The sequence below is a fragment of the Macrobrachium nipponense genome, chromosome 30, assembly GCF_015104395.2.
Source record: "Macrobrachium nipponense isolate FS-2020 chromosome 30, ASM1510439v2, whole genome shotgun sequence".
NCBI classification, from domain to species: Eukaryota; Metazoa; Arthropoda; class Malacostraca; order Decapoda; family Palaemonidae; genus Macrobrachium; species Macrobrachium nipponense.
Window position 1 is genome coordinate 48,090,372 of NC_087218.1, and position 20,000 is coordinate 48,110,371.

General features: G+C 34.3%; 1 long non-coding RNA gene across 1 annotated transcript in view; it reads right to left on the bottom strand.

Annotated features, from left to right (window-relative positions):
- Window positions 1–20,000, bottom strand: part of LOC135202066 (uncharacterized) — a 118,823-nt gene that overhangs the window by 58,536 nt on the left and 40,287 nt on the right. Inside the window, exon 2 of the long non-coding RNA XR_010311668.1 lies at window positions 8,242–8,334. This is a non-coding gene — a long non-coding RNA (uncharacterized LOC135202066). The remainder of the gene's footprint in view (window positions 1–8,241; window positions 8,335–20,000) is intronic.

The following is a 20,000-nucleotide window of genomic DNA, read 5'->3' on the forward strand; positions in this document are numbered from 1 at the left end:
ATATATATCAGTTAATGTTTATTTTTCAATTAGAATTGGTGAATTGGTAAACTTACAACTAACAGTGACTGTTAATTTCGCTGTAAACGTGAACAGCAATATTTTTTTTATAAATGAAGGGCAAGAAGTAGAATAAGTGAATAAATATTCATTTATTCATTTGTGCAAATTGCATATAAAAGCGACTGCCGTCTCAGATTTCACTATGCTGACATAAAAGTCTTATATATTATCTTTGCAATCTCATGTTTTCCATTTTCTGTTCTTCAACCTCCAGTGGCCCATTGAGCAAAGGTCTCCTACATTTTCGTTGAAAAATGTCATTTATAATTAGCATTAGGTTAAATAACATTACCGTTCTTTAACATCCAACGTTAGCACTTTACTTGTGATTTTATCTACTTTTGATTTAGACAAAGAAGTGAAAAATATTACTTTTGATTTGTAGACAAAGAAGAGAAAAATATCATCATTTTAATTTTGATACTGATTTATTTTCGATTAGTAGAGACTGACATACGGTAGAGAAAGAGGGTGTTTAAAATATACCACAAAATAAAAGGAAAAAAAATTGGCGTAACATATTACGAAAGAAGCAAAAAATTTGTGAAAACAAACAGACAGATTTTATAAACTTAAATATTGATATTGATTTACTTTCTATTCATAGAGACTGACGTACGGTAGAGAAAGAGGACGACCTGGAGTGTGTTTGAAATACACCACAAAATAAGAAAAAAAATTGGTGTAAAACAATTATGAAAGAAAATAAGTAGATTAGGTGGAGTGGCTCCATAAGAGGCTGTGCAAATAGAACAGGAGGTATTTATGGGGGCCTCTTATGAGGGCGATGGGCGGGTAGGGGGGCAGGGGGGAGCCGGATCAACTCAGAGGGAGGTCCTTAGACCTGGCTCTGTAGTCATTTGACTACACTCATTATTTTGTGCTTACTGATCGTCGATCTTATCAAAAGGTGAGAATACACGCAATAATTATTTAAAATTGTTAAAATAGAAGTTGCTAAATAAATATTATTATGAAACGTGACGAATTTGAATGTAAGAATAGATGCAAAATTATATATTTACAGTTAAAATAGAAGCTGTTAAAATTAATTTTTATCGTAATGATGCAAATGGTTTTATTTTCCAAATCTGACGATTGTGTAGCTCTCTGCTATTATACTGCTTATTAATTTATTGTTATACACTGCTTATTTCCCTTTTCTATTGCACTGTTTAATTAGCCTTTATTAGTATAATCATTATTTACGTATAGCTCGAATCTCTTCCTTCTCTGTACATGTTTTGGGGAACTTTGATTTTATTATTATTATTATTATTATTATTATTATTATTATTATTATTATTATTATTATCATTATTAATCAGAAAATGAACCCTATTCACACGGAACAAGCCCACCAAAGGGGCCAATGACTTAAAATTCAAGCTTCCAAAGAATATGGTTTTTGGGGAACTTTGAATTTATTATTATTATTATTATTATTATTATTATTATTATTATTATTATTATTATTATTATTATTATTATTCAGAAAATGGTGTTCATTAGGAAGAATTAAGAGGAAGTAAAGTGAAATATGGAGAGATGAGATCTCACTTATGAAAAAGGAAAGAAAAGCGAAAATAAGAATATAAATATGTCGTTCGAGAAAAAACTCCGTTGTCAAAAAAAAAAAAAAAAAAGAAAAAGCTAGCAAAGGAAAGACAAAGGTAATGAAGACGTAGGAATGGAAACACTCGGGGAATATCCACTTAGATATACAACTGACCAAGGCACTTGACTCAGAAAAAACGGGGATCAGGAAAAAACAAAACTGGACCCATGGAAAAAAAACTGACTCAGGAAAAAACTGACCCAGGAAAAAACTGACCCAGGAAAAAACTGACCAAAGAAAAAACTGACTCAGGAAAAAACTGACTCAGGAAAAAACTGACCCAGGAAAAAACTGATCCAGGAAAAAACTGACTTAGAACAATGTACCTCACATCAAAACTTGACAGAGAAAATTTGAATTAGAAAAATCGACTCGGTAGCGAAAAATCACCTAGCGTGAAAAAAGAGAAAAAAAAACACGGAAAAAAATCGGACTCAAAATTTACTCAGAAAAAAGTAAAATTGACTAAAAAAAAATAATCAGACAAAACCGATTCTGTAAAAAAGAAACTCGCTCAAAATAAAAAAAAACCAACTTTGAAAAAATACTCAGAAACAAAAATGACTTCAAAACAACTTCAAAAACTGACTCAGAAACAAAACAAAAAGACCAAAAAACTAAAAAAAAAAACTAAAAAAGAAACTGACTGTGAAACAAAAATAGGCTCAAAACTGACATAAAAAACAAACAAAAGAGAACTCGGTAAGAAAACTGACACATAATTGACTCAGAACATCAAAACAAAAGATACTCTTTAAAAAAAGCAGTGTCAGAAAAGACAAACAAACCAAAGGAAGACGAGAGAGAGAGAGAGAGAGAGAGAGAGAGAGAGAGAGAGTGCTAGCAGTTCCCCCCACCGTCCCCCACCCCACCCTCCAAAAATGTAGGCGGGGGGAAGGAGACATAAAAGTCACAAAGGTCCCAGGGGTCCAGTTTCCAGTGACAGACTTCGGCCACTACTCGAGGTCGTTGTCCAAACACATTGGCCGCCTCTAATTCAAGTCCATCTTATTTGTGTTGGGGCTTTTTTTCTTCTTCTGCTTCTTATCCTATCTCTTTCTTTTTTTCTCTCTCTCTCTCTCTCATTTTTCCCCTGGGGAGACATGGAGGGTTTGACCCCCTATCTGAAGAGAGGCCGATGGGGTGGGAGAATGAAGTAGGGAGGGGGTGTGTGTGGGTGTTTAGTGGTATTGGGGGGGGGGGGGGGGTGTTTGGTTGTTCCATCACGGAGCCGCGATGGCCAGTCTGGGGACCAGTACAGATGAGAAGCCTGGGTTGGTCTCCGAAGACTTGGTTTTAGGCCTATGGCATCGTCATACCGCGAGGTCCAAAGAAACAAGAGAGTTTAAACCTGCCCCTTTGCTTATTTAGCTCTTTATTTTCGCCAATTTTTCATTTCCTTCCTCGAGCAGATTCTTTATTCTTTCCCTGTGCGTTCCTTCCCTTCGTCTTATGTGACGGTGAAGTGACAAGTTCTCAAGCCATTGGCAGTAGAGACTGAAGAGAATTCATCTTCTCTTATTATCTTAGTATTCATTGCGATAATTAGTATATTATTCCTTATAGTTATTTTACAATTATTGTTATTTTATAATTTGTAGTGTACCTGTTAAAATGTTGACTTGAATCATGCTATAGCATCTCGTGTTGTACTTATTATGCCGGCGTATTGTAAATGTATATGGCCATGGGCTGAAGTAGTATATTATTAGCATTATATTATTATTATTATTATTATTATTATTATTATTATTATTATTATTATTAGATTAGTAGTAGTAGTAGCAATAGCTAGAGATTAATCCACTCCATTCAGTGGTAACTACCTTATAAGCAAAAAAAAAAAAAAAAAAAAAAAAAAAAGTGGCGATTTCATACTAATGCCAGTATGACAAAAAAATCACCATTACTTACATTTACACATTCACACGCGCAAATGCATACATAGATAAAACACTGAGGGCCTCTCCTCCCCCTCCCCCTCCCCCTCCCTTTCTCTCCCCTCTTTCTCGTCCTACTCCTACTCCCTCCTCACTCCCCGACCAATCCTCCCTTTTTTCAATGACCACAGTAACTCTTAAAACCCTCTAAAGCTTCACGGCAGGAGAAACAGCGCCCTGGAGGGCTTAGGCTTCCCTGCAGAAGTGGAAGGGGTATTGGCCCTTAAAGCTAGGTGGCGTAAGGGCTATTATATCCTCACTCGTATCTTCAAGTGGTTTACGTCCCTTTGGCCGCGAGTTTTGGTCTTAAGGCCTTTGGTCCATCTCGGCCAGTTGAAGAACAAGAACACGTCTCAACAGCCTGTTACCGGCTTGGGCTTTGGGGATGAGGGGTCAAGGCTTACACCCCCTCCCCCCTATACCTCCCCCATCCTCCCATCTATCCACAAAATCTATGATGTTGGTGGGGGGGTGGTGGTTGTTGGCAATCTCCTCTTCTGTTGTAGGTTGGGAGAGGCAATAAAAAGCTGGTCTTGAATAAAGAAATAAAATTTAACATTACAGGTATTTCCCAGGTAAGCCTTCTCTCTCTCTCTCTCTCTCTCTCTCTCTCTCTCTCTCTCTCTCCCGGGTGTCTCCTTGGATGGACTAATATATAATGTGTTAAAGCCATTCTAATCCTTGTAACTCTCTCTCTCTCTCTCGCTCTCTCTCTCTCTCTCTCTCTCTCTCTCTCTCGGGTGTCTCCTCGCATGGACTAATATATAATATGTCTTAGAGACATCCTAATCCTTGTAACTCTCTCTCTCTCTCTCTCTGTGTGTGTGTGTGTGTGTGTGTGGCTTGCAAGTCTTCGAAGCCCCAAGCAATATTAATACTATAATAATAATAGTAATAATAATAATATGATAATAATTCCAAAGCCCTTCCGTATGCAGGGCGCATATCCCGACCCCCCGGACGAGACGACAAGTGGAATATTCCCGCTGATGTGAAATATTCCAAAACTGTATCGTAATGTAATTGAAAAACAGCGCCGGGACAAGTCATGAATAAATAAGCGATAAAGTCATGCGTTTTTATGGTTGCCAGAAGCCGCCATCCTTGAGTGACATCCCATTTCTGTTCCGTTTAATCTCGTCATTATTTTAACCTCTTTGAAAGAACAAAAAAAGTTGGAATTTCCATCGCGAGTGAATAGCGATGAGCCTCCGGCGTTAATGGCGAAGTCAGGAATAAGCAAGAAACGTCTCCGAACGCAGTCGAGAAACTATAGTCGTGAAACGGTGCGTATGTAGCATGCCGAAGCCAGCGCCGCCGGCAGCCAAACGGACGCGGCGGGGTCGGTGTTTTGGCCTCATGGGAGCCACTAGAAGGGCACGTTGACCCCCTCGCTTCTCATTCTCTCGCATTCCCTCTGCCTTCACCCCGGGGCTTCCCCATCTCGCCCTACGGCATGGCATCCCCTCGTCCAGCCAGGGGTCTCGGCGTGGCCCTCTCTCCCTCCCTCTTTCCCTCCCTCCCTCTCTCCCTCCTTCCCTGGCCCATTTACATCCCGGGTGACCAGTCTATCTCGTCCAGTGACAACTACGCTGACACCAACGGCCTACAGCCATTTGCAAAAGGGCACCGTCGAATTCTATTTCCCCGAAACATACCGAGACGTTGGCGTCATCCAGTTGCCATTTGTGGAGTTGTTATTATTATTATTATTATTTTGGTAGAAGACCCTCTTTTAGGCAACTGCTGTTAAAAAGACTGGCAGAATTAAGCGAGTTGATTTTATATATTGTTTTTTTGCTATTTTCCTTACAATTCGCTTCTCAGGCTCAGCGACGTTTCTGAGTAACTGGCCAATATTCGCATTGGGAATTTATAATTTTCTTAAAATTCCCAATATGAATATTGGCCACTTACTCAGAAACATCGCTGAGCCTGAGAAACGATTGTAGGAAAATAGAAAAAAACAATATATAAAATTAACTCGCTTAATTCTGCCATTCTTTTTAAGTGTTATTATTATTATTATTATTAAAGATAATGGCAGAACTCACAGAATTGATTTTATTTATTAAAATGCCTTCAATTCTTCTTATGATTTGTCTTTCGGGCACGCTGGTATTACAAAGCACGATGAATATTGGGCTGCTTTGTAATACCAGCGTGCCAGAAAGAAATCATAAGGAGAATTGAAAGAATTTTGTATAAAATAAATTCTGTTAATTCTGCCATTATTTTTAATAAAAACGTGTTTGAAAGAAGGTCTGTTTCCAGCCCATTATATTATTATTATTATTTGCAGTGAGCAGGCCTTCTTTGATACATATTTTGTTGAAAATAATGGCAGTTTTGAACGAATTAATCTTACACTGGGTCTTTTCAATTCTGATAATTCGTCTTTCTGGCTAAGCTAGGTATGTTGAGTAGAATTCCAATATTCATATCTGTCATAATTAGGATATTTGTCAAAAATGTTTTATCAAAATGTATAATATAATATTTTTTGATAAATTATTTTTTGATTAAATATTGATATAAAATATTTGTTATAAAGTATTTTTTTAAAATATTTTTATAAAATATATTTTGATAAAATAGTTTTGGCAAATATCCTAATTGTGGCAAATGTGAATATTGGAATTCGACTCAACAAACCTAGCTGAGTCAGAAAAACGAATTAGCAGGAGAATTGACAAGACCTTATTTAAGATTAATTCGTTCAAAACTGCCATTATTTCAACAAGTTATTATTATTATTATTATTATTATTATTATTATTATTATTATTATTATTATTATTATTATTATTATTATTATTATTATTATTATTATTAGGTGAATATACATATATTAAAATTTAAAACTTTAAAGATAGCTTTCGGGCATCTGTTCGGTTCCCCTTATCAATTAGATTGAAATGGGGAACCGTACAGATTCCCGAAAGCTGTCCTTAAAGATTTAAATTTAAATATATGTACATTTACACAACAGTGGATTTGTTTCCCCATTTGAAGACTCGTGCTACTCTGAGGATTTTTTAAATTGTTATTATTATTATTCAGAAGATGAACACTGTTCATTCGAACAAGCCCACCAAAGGGAACATTTATTTGAAATTCAACCTTCCGAAGAATATGGCGTTGATTTGAAAAAGAGCAACAGCAGGTAATATGAAATGCAGAAAGAAGAGAGCAGTTGCTAGAAAAGAAGAGAATAATGTAACAAATTAATAAATGCGTGGATAAAAATGTAAGCACGTCATAAAATGCAATTAGAATTGCATTACGGTGGCAATGCATCAGGGAGACTGACTGGCTGTTGGTGATAAAATCCGAAGATAATTCTTCATTACGTTGGTAAATGTATTATAATGTAATTGATTATCAAAATATAAAATATCATCCCATTATTCATAACTAGGTTTAAAAACCCAAAGGATTATCTGCTCAATCAAATGGTCAGTTTTTATAGAAAATTTTATGAAAATTTACGACATAAATTCTTAAATATTTTTGGTATTGATAGCTGTCTGCGGTAAATAAGTTTTTTTTTAGTGAAAAAACATAATATAATATGTATGTATATATGTAATTGGAAATATTATCATATATATATACTAATTTAAAGTATATATATATATATATATATATATATATATATATATATATTATATATATATATATATATTTACACGGATGATTCGTCAGGTAAATCAAAAGCAAGAAAATTACCGTACTTCATCAGTTGTAAGGATTGTTTTTTAACTATAAATACTCCGCATTTCATGTAGAAAGGAAATTCGTAACGTAATGCAAGAAATGAGTGGAGATTTGTGGAAGTGAAAGCACGGGAAAGACTTGCTTGGGGGATTTCAGGAAGTAGGTATAATGATGATAAATAAAAAAAAAAAAAGGATTTTGATCGTAATTGTCATTTATAACTTTCTAAGTTGGCAAGATAGGTAGGAGGGTCAATAAATATAAATATTTTTACTCCTATTTTTAAATGGTAAATTATCAGAAGATTTCGTTATTCTCTCTTTGTTTAAAAGTGTGTTTGATTATCTTAAAGATTCCGTTAATATCTTTATTTGATTATGATGATTAATAAATACCAAAGGGCTTCGTTAATCACTTTTGTGTGTAAGAGAGTAACTATCTAAAGACTTCGTTAATCACTTTTCTGTGTAAGAGATCAACTATCAGAGGATTTCGTTAATTGCTTTTTGTATAAGAGTAAATAACAAAAGAGTTCATTAATCACTTTTTGTTTAAGAGTAACTGTCAAAAGATTAAGTTAATCAAAATTTTTGTCAGAAACTATTTATCAAAGACTCGTTAATCACTTTGTATAAGAGGGTAAATGAATGTCAAATAAATTTGTTTATCAATTATTGTGTGAGAGAGTAACTATCAAAGAGCTTCGTTAATCACTGTTAATATAAGGAGGTAAATGATAAATGACTCTGAGGTAAAAGTTGTAAGGAAAGAAAAATCTTCTCCATTTTTGGAAGAGGATCAAAGGTATCATACAACGAACACTACTACTGATTGCAAAATGGGTCATCACCAGTCAAGGATCTCGGGGTCAGGTCAGTTCAAATGAAATATTCGGCTTTACCTGGTCATTTCTTTATTGGCAGATTACATATCAAGGTGTGGTGGTGGTGGTGGTGGTGGTAGTTCCAGGGACGCGCTGGACGTACGAAGGGATCTGGAAAGAAAGAGAGAGAGATAAAATCCTCACTTTTATGGGGCCAGTTTGAAAAAATAATGGAATTTATAACTGACTTAAAAATATATATGTACTAAATATATTTAAAGGTAAATCTGTACATATAGCTTTCGGGAATCTGCTCGATTCCCATCTTCAGTCTACATTGAAAACGGGAATTGAGCAGATTCCCGAAAGCCCTCTGTACAGATTTACCTATATGTACATAACTGTAGATTTGTTTCTACTCTTCAGAGATTGTTGGGTACATTGGACTCATTGTGACCCATGGGAGCCGTTGCTATAATACAAATTGAAATTGATAAGCTTTGGTCTTGTAACAAACGGTGACGATCAAGGTTAGGATGAAGAATGTTAAAATTTGATAAAATCATGAAACTACACGAATAATTACAGAAGTCAGAGTCTGATTGGTATTATCAAAATAAATATTATATTTCATAAACATTGATGATAAAATATATACTGATAGAACATTACGGATTTTTATTAATACTCTATATGATAAAAGATTAAGGGACTTATATTAATAATAATATATATGATAAAAGATTAGGAGACTTATATTAATAATATTATGTATAGTAATACAACATGGAACATATTAATATAAAGGATATAATGATTAAAAATTACGGAACTTATATTAATAATGAAATATATAATGATGAAACATTACGAATTTATATTGATAAGATATATGATAAAAGATTAGGTGACTCATATTAATAATAGTATATATAATGATAAAACATGGAATATATTAATAATAAAGGATATAATGATTAAACATTACGGAACTTATATTAATAATGAAATATATGATGATAAAACATTCCGAATTTATATTGATAATAAGATATATAATGATTAAAAACGGAACATATTAATAATAGATATATAATGACAAAACACTGCGGAATTTATATTCATAATGAATATAAAAGGACAAATATTAATGAACTTATATTAATAATAAGATATACAATGATAAAACATTACAAATTTACATTAATAATAAGATATATAATGATACAACATAGAACATATTAATAATAGAATGCATAATGATAAAACACTACGGAACTGATATCAATAATGAAATATAAAATGACAAAATATTAATGAACTTATATTAATAATGAAACATATAACGATAAGACAGTATGGAACTCAATGAAGGTAATTCATCAACTTTACTTTACCTAAGTTCCTTTTCGTTTGCTTCTGTTTTTCTTGGCGTAATCTAACAAAGTCTTTGTTTAATTAATTATTACGTTGTTTATATGTTACTTTGTTTACAGTAGCACTACCAACTGAATGTTGCCAAGTTTTCTGTTCAACCCATTTCTTGAGCAACACAAAAAACCAGTTTTTTTTTATTTTTTTTTAATTTATTTATTCGTATCGTATTTCATCGATAATTCAGTTTTATTTTTTTTATTATTATTATTTTGTTATTCATTTGTTTATCGTCCATTATAATTCCCACATTTTCATTTACTGGCAACAAATGAATGTTAAAAATTCCCAATTTAAAAACCTACTTCTCTCAGATTTTATCAGTTGTTACCTATTTCCTGATTGTCATTCTTGAGTAATTTGCTTACTTTGTGTTACTCGCTTATTTTATGTCATCTTGAGTAATTCGCTTAATTTGGGCTATTTGCTTATTTATTGCTATTTCTTTATCTAAAGAGATAAAATGATAAGATATTCGTAAAAAAATACATATTCCTAAATGGTGGGAAGACCTCGATCATGGGGGATGGTTCCTTACTAAGACCAGCGAGAGTGACTTAAGAAGACAGGGTGATGGTTGGCGAGGAGATTAGGAGGGGGAAGGGGGCGTCAGAGGGTTAGCAGGAGGGAGGGGAGGCAGCCCCCTCCACCCCCACACCACCCCCTCTAGAGGGCGCGTTCGTTTCTCCATCTTCTCCATCAGACATGACAAATCCCTGTGTTTTCCTTGACTGTTAGACACATTTCCCGTAACGAACAGCTCCCGACAAAAAGCTTCTCTCCAAATTCTGGTGTCTGACCATTTCTCACTCCGTGCTTCTTCTGAGGTCCTTTGGAACTCTCTCTCTCTCTCTCTCTCTCTCTCTCTCTCTCTCTCTCTCTCTGTAAGTCAGCTTCCAGGGTCTCCTGCCTTAATGATCGAATTTCTCTTCTTTGTTCGACTTTTCGCTTGTCCATTCCTCTATGCTGCTGCTTCTGAGGTACCTCTGGAACTATCCCCCCCCCCCTTCTCTCCTCTCTCTCTCTCTCTCTCTCTCTCTCTCTCTCTCTCTCTCTCAGTCAGTCAGTCAATCAGTCAGTCAGCTTCTAGGATCTCCAGTCTTAATGACTGAATTTCTCTTCTTTGTTTCGTTCGATGCCATGCGACCATGTCCCCATTCCACCAGGCCCCGTTCAAGAACGACATTGTTTCCCTGGCGTTCGTACCTGCCGCGTTCACGAACGCGATTCTTCAAAGACCCTGTGTGATGTACTGTTCCCTTCATCCCGTAATCGTTATTGACATGAAATCCCAGGAATTTCAAAACGAAATCCGTGCCTTGGATAATGTAGCAAGGTGAATTTACTTCCTCGGCGATGTATACTAGAATATACTTGAGGAAATGTGTGGAATATCAGAATTCCAAGAATGGAATGAGTTCATTGGATGAGGTGACCAGGTGAATTTAATCCCTCAGTGATGTATACGTAAACATACATTTGAGAAAATATATGGAATATAGGAATGCAATTGGGATTCAGCCTTGGGATGTGCATTCGCCACTTGAGTCTGCCATAAATAAAACTAGGTGAAAAGACCTATTTCCTCAGATCTATTTGTTAAGACTCATTAGTGAATCACAGGTGAAGGAAAGGTGCCAGATATCCTGTAGGAATATCAGACCTAAAATATAGGACTTGACTCTCTATCTTTAGACTTCAGGCTGTTAATTTTGCTTACACATTTTATTTTTAGTCCGGACACAAACATACTAACCTGTAGCAATCATGAGCTAAGCACTGCACCAACTTGGGTGAAAGCAGCTTATGGCAATATGCCAAGAGAAAATAATTTTAGTGTTGGTTGATTTTTGCTTATAATGATGTAACTGATAGTTAGTTGACTGCGGAGGGTTACAGGCAAGTGGGATAAGGCCACGTAGCTAGTAACCTTATCCCAAAAGACTTGCTGACTGCAGAGGGATTAATATCCTAGACTCCACACATGTGTAGAGGTGCATGGGTGGAATGTTAATTTATATGGTATATATATATATATATATATATATATATATATATATGTATGGTGTGTGTATACACGTATATTGTTATAAGTAAGTATTATATATATATATATGTGTGTGTATTTGTGTATATATTATCTTATATTTTCAACCACAAATAAAGTTAAATTTGCGAAAATGATATGCAGAATATGCAAAAAATTATATATATATATATATATATATATATATATATATATATATATGATATATATATAGATATATATATCGTATATATATATATATATCCTATAATAATATAGTATATATAATATATATATATATATATCATATATATCTATATATATATATTATATATATATAATATATATAGTATTATATCATAATATATAGATAATATATATATATATATATATATTATTATATATATATTATTCATTAACTATGAAAACAAAACAGACTCAAATTTTAAGAACAGAAAGACGGTCGCTCAACGAGAGAGAGAGAGAAAGAGAGAGAGGAGAGAGAGAGAGAGAGGGTGGGGGGGGTTGAGGGGGGGGGGAGGTAGGGAGCGAGGAAGAAGTTGTCAGAACACTCAGGGCGAGTGGGTGTCAATGGGGAAGGGGCGAAAAATTAATCTTCAGTTTTCCTATGATCAATATTCATAATGGTTCCCCCAAAAATGCTCAGAGGAGCAGCATTCCTCTCCTTTAACCTCAGGTCTTCCGGAAGAGTGGGGACGAATGGCACAAAGACAAAGAGTGCCAGGGATACGAGAACCGACATACTTACACACACACAAACACACAAACAAACAGACACACACGCTGCCAGATAGAGTCTTACGAGGAAGGAGGGAGATATTGTGTAAGAAGGCTTGACGAAGAATTTGTGCATGTTTATACACGCAGTATATATATATAATAATATATGATATGTATTATATCTATATATAATATATATACATGTGATGATATATATATTTATTTTTATTTATTTATTTATATGTATATATTTATTCATATGTATTTATATATACATAATGTATTTAGATATCTAATATGTCTCCATATATATGTCTATGTATATGATATATATATATATATTATATATAATATGATATTATATATATGATCTACTATACATACAACATACATATATATATATATATATACATATATATATATATATATATATATATATATATATATATATATAATGAGAGAGAGAGAGAGAGAGAGGAGAGTGGGTTGTACTATATGTATACAAAAAACTGGACAAAATGAAAGTTTTCTTCCGGTGATAAAGCTAATAATCTGTATTTGAAGTTATACAATTTGGAACTGCTCATCTTCCCGAAAAATGTCAAAAGATGCCATTAATGAGGTTCCTGCATCCATTGACACGTTACTTCATTGTAAATCAGGTGGTTGATTCACGGATGTGCTTTGAGCGACAGTTAAAATGTAACGGATTATCTTCATTGTAAAATATTATTTTCTGAAAACCTTTCAAAGAGTTTTTATTATATAAATATATATAATTATATATATATATATATCTATATATATATATATATATATATATATATATACACACACATATATATATATATATATATATATATATATATATATATATTAGATTATCTTTATTGTAAGTCATTATTTTCTGAAACCTTTTCAAAACATTTTCATTTTATATATATATATATATATATATATTATATATATATATATATATATATATGTGTGTGTGTGTGTGTGTGTGTGTGTGGTGTGTGTGTGTGTGTGTATAAAAAAAAATACATATGATGAATTACGTTATGGTACTCGCCAGTCCTCAATAATGTTATTCATTTGTTGAATTCTAATTTTTTTTTAAATTTCAAATTTTTTATAAAAACTTCTGATATAATTGACTTATCAAAGTCTTTCTTGGAGCGAGAGAAAAAAAAATATACTAACATCACGACTTCAAATCTTGTGTTATATTTATTAGTATTTATCAATGTCGTTATTATAACCAATACGCTTGTTAATCCCTTGACAACATTAAATTCACCAAGTGAAATCTGCCATTGCGTTTCAAGGGTCCCGAAGAAAACTCGAATCTCGGTAGAGAGAGAGAGAGAGAGAGAGAGAGAGAGAGAGTAACCATACAGTGGACAGAATGGATTTTATTCCTTTTTTCATATTTCATTTTTTACGGCCTCACTGATATAATTCCCGGATCATTAAAGTTTGGAGGTCCAGCAGAGATCACAGGGAGAAGAGGCCTATAGAAGAAGCCCTCAGGACTCGTAGGCCTAAGCCCCACCCCTCACGACCTCACCAGGGGGCATGAGGGGGCGAACGCCGTTACACTGCTGAGGGGAGAAAGGCCTCCAGGAATTGGACCGGGGTGGGTGTTAGGCGGGGGGGGGATTCTTTTTTTGTGGGGTTCATGGTCAAGGGATGAATTTGGTCAAGGGGGGAAATAATGGAACGCACACACACACACACACAGATACGCAGACATTGCAAATTGTTGCTTGATATTAACTTTTGATATTCATTCCTTAATGTTTTTTAAACGGGCATAATAGGCTAAAGAATGGGATCTTTCAATGCCCATCCATAGCCGATGCCCGAAGGAAACAAGAAGGTTGGGTCTGTCAGAGTCATTAAGAATCAGGTTGATTATGTCAATCTGCTGCAACTAATTACATTACTTTTTAGCTTTTCTGAAAAGAAAACTATGGTGCTGGCTTTGTCTGTCCGTCCGCACTTTTTCTGTCCGCCCTCAGATCTTAAAATCTACTAAGGCTAGAGGGCTGCAACTTGGTATATTGATCGTCCACCCTCCAATCATCAAACATACCAAATTGCAGTCCTTTAGCCTCAGTAGTTTTTTTTTATTCAATGCTAATGTTAACCATAATAGTCGTCTGGGAACGATATAGGCCAGGCCATCACGGGGCAGTGGTTAAAGTTAAGTGGGCACGACTCATACAACATTATACCGAGCCCACCAAAAGATAGCTCTATTTTCTGAGGCCTTGATTATACGATGTCCAGATAATAACTTTATTCACTTTTATATACTTTGCCCCTCCCAGTTGTTAAAAAGAAAATTAATTTCTCTAATTCATTCTAGTTAAAATAATTAATTTCAGTCAAATGTTGTGGCATTAATAAGGGAACTTTATAATAAGATTCAGTTTAATAATCCGGTCACGCCAAATACCAGTCCTCATTATTTTTGTGGGTTGCCATGTCTCCTCTTATTCTCTCTTTCATTTCTTCTTCTTCTTTTTAATTCTCCTACATTCAGTGTCTCCTTCCCCTTAAAAATACTTGGGTTATTTTCGTCATATCTTCATCATTAAGTTTATTTCTAACTTATCTTTCATTTTCTTTTATTTTATTGCTTTAGCTTCCTGGATATTCCTTTTTCTATCTCTTGCTTCTCTCGCCTGCCACCATTTTCGTACATTCTCTTTTTTTTTGTTTCCTTCCTCCGTCTATCCCATTTCTCAGTTGTCATTTCCCCCATTTTCTTCCATTCTCCCTTCCAGCCATCCATTTTCTCCACTTCCTCTAGCTTATCCATCATCTCGCCCTGTTCTTTCTGTTCCTTCTATTCATCCAATTCCCTTGTACCAACTCCTTCGTAAAATCCTTCTAGATTTTCCATCTCCATCCTTAATTTGCATCTCTCTCTCTCTCTCCTCTCTCTCTCTCTCTCTCTCTCTCTCTCAAACTACTACCTCTTCTATTCCATCTCCTGTTCCTCCTTCATCTCCCCCTTTATTCCTCCTTTCTCTCTCTCCACTTCATTCTTCTTCTCCCTCTCCCACCTCCTCCTTCTAACTCAACCTCATCCTTCCCTCCATTAGCATTCAATTTATCTCCATCTCTAACCCCTCCTCCTCCTCCTCCTCATTTATCTCCTTCTTGCTGGTTCCTTTCTCTTTGAGTCTCTCAACTCCCTCTTCTCTCCTCCTCCCCTCCTCCTCCTTTCACTTCCTCCATCTCCTCCTCCTACTCCTTTCACTTCCTCCATTTCCTCCTCCTCTTCCTCCTACTCCTTTCACCATTTCCTAAATCCCCCTCCCCTCTTCCTCCTACTCCTTTCACTTCCTATATCTCCCCCCCCTTCCTCCTCTTCCTCCTCCTCCATCCTCCTCCTCCTCCTCCTCCTCCTACTCCTTTCACTTCCTATATCTCCCTTCTCTCCTCCTCCTCCTACTCCTACTACTCCTTTCACTTCATATCTCCCTCCTCCTCTTCTTCTTCCTCCTCCTCCTCCTACTCCTTTCACTTCCTATATCTCCCTTCTCCTCCTCTTCCTTCCCTTCCTCCTCCTACCTACCTACCTACTACCTTTCTTTCACTTCTTATATCTCCCTCCTCCTCCTCTTCCCCCACCTCCTCCTCCTTCCTCCTCCTCGTCCCGTCCTCAGCGTAACAGTGTCATTTGTCTGAGGATGAGATATTGCTGCCATTTCCGTTCCACATTCCTATAATTCACAACTACCATTGGACAAAATATCTTTTTCCTGGACCACCCTTGAGGAAGAAAAAATAAAGAGGGGCGACAGAGAGAGAGAGAGAGAGAGGAGAGAGAGAGAGGAAAGGCGGAGGGGGCCGGATGTAGGTGGGGGAGTTAAATAAAGGAGAGAGATAGAGATGGGGAGATAGAGATGGGAAACGAATGCAGAAGTAAATAAGGAAATGGAGGAGAGAGAGAGAGAGAGAGAGAGAGAGAGAGAATAGAAGGGGGAATGGGGTGGGTGAGTTAAAGAAAGGGGAGAGATAGAGATGGGGAGATAGAGACGGGAAACGAATGCAGAAGTAAATAAAGAAATGGAGGAGAGAGAGAGAGAGAGAGAGTAAGGGGGGACGTAGGTGGGGGAGTTAAAGAAAGGAGAGAGATAGAGATGTGGAGATAGAGATGGGAAACGAACTGAGGAGTAAATAAAGAAATGGAGAAGAGTCAATAGGAAGAAATGCTGTTTAAAACGATATACAGAAATGATGCAAAAATTTTAATAAGAAAGAGAGAGAGAGAGAGAGAGAGAGAGAGAGAGAGAGAGAGAGATTACAGCAGGAGTATATGGAATAGAGATTAACGGTGTAAATATAAGAAATAAAATTATGCAAGAAATTTTAAAAACAGAGAGAGAGAGAGAGAGAGAGAGAGAGAGAGAGAGAGATTACAGCAAGAGTATATGGAATAGAGATTAACGGTGTAAATATAAGAAATAAAATAATGCCAAAAATTGTAATAAGAGAGAGAGAGAGAAGAGAGAGAGAGATTACAGCAAGAGTATATGGAGTAGAGATTAACGGTGTGAATATAAGAAATAAAATGATGCAAAAAATTTTAATAAGAGAGAGAGAAGAGAGAGAGAGAGAGAGAGAGAGAGAGAGAGAGATTACAGCAAGAGTATATGGAATACAGATTGACGGTGTAAATACAAGAAAATAAAACTAAAAGAGAAAATTTAGGTCATTTGCTTATGTTTTCAAGGAAAAGAATTTAATAAAAACGTAATAGTTTTGTTTTCCTGGACGATGCAAAATGCTTAAGACAACGCTATCAAGTACTTCTTTCCGTACATCTAGCACTTTGGAAGAACTTTTATTAAAATAAAAGTACAAAGTTAGCTGATAAAATTCGTTTTTCAGTCGTTTTATTTCGTCTTCAGTTTCACGAAAATCAGCAGGAAAATATAATGATCTTTTTTCTACTCTGTTTATTATTGCCATTTTCCAAATCATTGATAAGGGTATTAAGTGGATATATTTTAAGGGTTTTCAGAAAATATTCCATTTGATGTAGTTCGTTTTTCCTTCTTGCCGATAAACCCTGTATGTGAATACAGTAAAATAACTGAGTATATATTCATATTCGCAAATATGGCCCTCACAAAGGTACGCGTAGTATGCATATCTTCCTAAATTTTACCCCCGAAAAATGTACAATTTTAAAATTTTCCTCAATATTTTTCTCCCAGCACCGGCCATTTTAGAAATCTTATACCTAACCTAGAGAAATATAGTGTTTTGTTTTCTCTTTTACACATTATCACTATAATATACTTCATATAATATGCTCTGTACACATTATCACTATAGTATACTTCATATAATATACTCTCTACACATTATCACTATAATATACGTCATATGATATACTCTGCACAATAATCATTATAATATACAATACCTAATCCATTACACATTATAAATGTAATATGCTTCAAAATAAATCATCTGTTACACATTATATATATTATTTGCTTTAAATAATCTATTGCACATTATCACCATAATATAATTTAAATACTCTAATAGGCATTATCAATATAATATACTTTAACTATTCTATTGCGCATAATCACACTAATATACTTAAAATAATCTAATAAGCATTGTCACTATAATATGCTTTAAATACTCTATTACGCATAATCACCATAATATACATTGAATACGCATAATCACTATAATATACGTTAAATACTCTATTATGCATAACCTTTATAATATACTTTCAATACTGTATTACGGATAATCACCATAATATACTTTAAATACTCTATGACGCATAATCACCATAATATACTCCATGGAATCGGTTACGCATTGTCACGATACTCCTTATTCCCCACTCACACATTCCAAAAAGCAAATCTGTTCAGGCAACGTAAGCAAAAAAATAGAGCAAATAAAAACACAATCATTTCCTGAGGATTTCCTTATCCGAGCGAGAGAAATAATATGTCTGGTGGTGGGCACGACGCAGCCACCATTTGCTGTCCAACCGGTGGTGAACACAATAAATCTTTACGTGTGTATGTATATATATATAATATATAATATATACTATATATATATATATATATATAATATATGTATATATATATTTTATATATATATATATATATATATATATATATATACTATATTATATATATATATGTATTATATATCGGAGGTCAGTGGAATTTTCAGCTTTGGCTTCTTGTCTGCTGGGAGTCAATTTGGTGTACGTACAGTATGTTTTGTTTATTATTTGTTTCTTATCACAATATATGTACATACGACGCACACACATATATATAGTATATATATATATATATATATATATATATATATATATATATATATATATATATATGTATATATATATATATATATTAATTATAAATTACAAAGCATGGGTGGTTAATGTTAACTTTAGAATACCACTCTTGCTTGCTTTCCTACTATGTATTGATATATATATATATATATATATATATAATATATATATATATATATATATACATATATATATATGTATGTATATATATATTATGTATATATATATGTATATATATCCTATATACATATATATATATATATATATATATATATATATATATAATAGATATATATATATATCTATATATATATATATATATATATATATATATATATATATATATAAGCATGAAACCGGTTTTAACCCCCCGCCCCCCCCCTCTCTCTCTCTCTCTCTCTCTCTCTTCTCTCTCTCTCTCTCTCTCTCTCTCTCTCTCTGGGAAGACACCTTTCTACCGCCATCCCCTTAAGTTGAACTTTCTCGTCACAGTAATGTGTCCCTGAGGAAGCGGCTTCCCTTATAATGAAACGGACCCATTCTCGCCATCGGTGTTCCCTCTTTTTACTCCCCCCCCCCTTTCCCCTTTATTTATCTTCTCTTTATTTCCCCCCTCCTCTCTTTAAATTTCCCCTCCCCCTCTATTTCTCGCCTCGCTTTAATGTTTCGTTTTCTCCTCAGACTTTTTTCTTCTCTTGTGTTCTGGCGTTTCCATTTTTTTTTTATCTCTTTAAGTTTCTATTTCTCTCTTTTATCAGTTATTGTTTTCCTCTTACCATTCCTTTATGTTTTTTCTCCTCTCTTATGTTCTGACGTTTTACATTTTTTTGCTTTAATTTCCATTCCTCTCTTTTATCAGTTATTATTCTCCTCTTCCTCTTCTTTTATTTTTCTGTATCTTTTCGGTCTTTATCCATTTACTGAATTTACCCTTTCCCCCAATTTTCCTTTCTCTTTTATTTATCTTCTTTCTCTGTACTCATTGTGATCATTATTATCATTCATTGAAGATTTTACGATTCTATATATTTGTCGTATATTTAGCAGCTACCTTTAAATTTTACTGCAAAATTGGCAAATTTCAAAAAAATTTATTTTATTATTATTATTTTTTTTTTGGCCTTTGGAAAATCCTTACAGTTTTGTCTGCAGGCTGCTGCAAAAATATTTACATTTTGCTGTAACTTTAAGCAAAAATCTTACTTTTTTATGCATCTTTTAGCAAAATGTTGACATCTTTCTGCAATCTTATAAGCACAACTAATT